Source organism: Anneissia japonica, unplaced genomic scaffold (assembly GCF_011630105.1).
Source record: "Anneissia japonica isolate Jap-2015-1 unplaced genomic scaffold, ASM1163010v1 scaffold24_len2511860_cov200, whole genome shotgun sequence".
NCBI lineage: Eukaryota > Metazoa > Echinodermata > Crinoidea > Comatulida > Comatulidae > Anneissia > Anneissia japonica.
Genome location: NW_022730786.1, coordinates 1,040,488 through 1,042,251, shown reverse-complemented (window position 1 = coordinate 1,042,251; position 1,764 = coordinate 1,040,488). Strand labels below are relative to the sequence as shown.

Sequence of the window (1,764 nt, the reverse complement as noted above, 5' to 3'; positions counted from 1 at the left end):
TATAAATGCACTAATTGAGTTAGAGGCCCTGGCCCTACATGCAAATTTTTCCTTATTTATTATAAGTGCTTCACGCAGTTTGCTTCTTTACTTACCGATGTATAATAGGCTATCAACTTTAAAATAGTGACTGCTTGATGTGTATCGGTTGAATTTGCCGAGACGGCACAGAGCCCTGAGAGTTAGTGTCGATCCAACCACATCTTCGTGTGCGTGAGGCTATTTTTATCTATATAATTCCTGCAGATATCTGAACATCCAGCTCCTTCTCGTGTGATTGGCTAAGAATAAAATGCAACGCAAAACTTGTGACACACGCTGACCGATGAAGCGAATAGCATGGCGTTAAATCCAGGTTTCTTAAATACTTATACCTTTATTCTAATGATATTAACCCTTTGAATGGTAGATCGTTATATAAGTGACGTCATAATATTACTGGCAATAATTTTGACGAAGTTTTCATTAACGAAGTTATATTCATCAACGTTGAGTGATTACGATGGGCTTATATCCATAATGAAGTGCCTTTAAAATCCGATTAAGTATATTTGACAAAACTATCAAGTACAGCATTCGCAAGATAATTACATAAATAGTCACATAATCAAACCACACTAAATGTGATTGACTAAATGTGCTTGTAGCCATTATAGTTGTGAATAAAATCCAATATATTTGGCATAGCCTTGTTTCACTACGCTCGCCCGATAATTGTATAACTAGGATGTGATTGACTGTAGAAGCAATTTACTCCATCACCATAAATGTTACAAATGTCAATAAAAGCTACTTTAATAATATTTTTAATTTGGTAAATTATGATGTTATATACTTCCACGGTAATTGTATAAAATATTTACTTAATTAAACCATACTAAATGTGATTGAGTGAAGAAGCAATTATTATTGATTGTTTATATAAGTGTCAATAAAAATCTACTTTAATACATCTGGTAGAATACTAAACTCGCTCGATAAATGTATAAATAGACTCACACAATTAAACCATGGAAGTGTATTAAACCAATCTAGATGTGATTGGCCGTGAAATTGATTGTTGCCATTAATGTTTTATAAGTGTAAATAATAATCGACGTTAGTATATTTTGGTAGAACCATGTTCCACTATAATCGCACTGTAATTGCATAAATAGTCACATAAAACCATACTAAGTGAATGAAAAGCAATTATAATTGATTGTCGCTATTAATCTTTTACATGAGTGTGAATAAAAATGTATTTTAATATATTCGATAGAACTATGTGGCACTACACTCTCGCAAGATAGTTGCATAAATATTCACACAATTAAACCAAACAAACAATTCCAATTGTCCCCGTCGCCATGAATGTTATAAGTTTTATTTGGTAGAACTAGGCCTACGATGCGCTAAACTCGCAGGATAATTGCATAAATAGTCACTCAATTAAACCATAGTAGATGTGATTGACCGCCAATTATTGTCCCCATCGCCATTAATGTTATTTTGAATAATATCTACTTTGACGATAATTATTTAATTTGGTAGAACTAGGCCTATTCAGTGCTACACAATAACTGCATAAGTCACATTATATCATATGAAACGTGGTTGAACGTAAAAGCAAACGATTGTCGTAATCACCATTGTTATATAGGCCTAAGTGAGAATAACATTTGCGGCACATAAAATGAGTTTCTCAAGGTCAAAGTCTAAAAGAGTGAAAAGAAACAAAACAACCAAACCAACGGCGTGGTCCTGAAACCTGAAAAAAGCAAA

General features: G+C 33.1%; 1 protein-coding gene across 4 annotated transcripts in view; it reads right to left on the bottom strand.

Annotated features, from left to right (window-relative positions):
* Window positions 1-1,764, bottom strand: part of LOC117115112 (histamine H2 receptor-like) — a 13,178-nt gene that overhangs the window by 9,611 nt on the left and 1,803 nt on the right. For 2 of the 4 annotated variants that reach the window (XM_033258800.1, XM_033258799.1), the window contains one exon: window positions 96-281. The exons of the other annotated variants lie outside the window; for them this stretch is intronic. The gene's annotated coding sequence lies outside the window, so the exon portion shown is untranslated. The remainder of the gene's footprint in view (window positions 1-95; window positions 282-1,764) is intronic. 4 annotated transcript variants of the gene reach the window in all.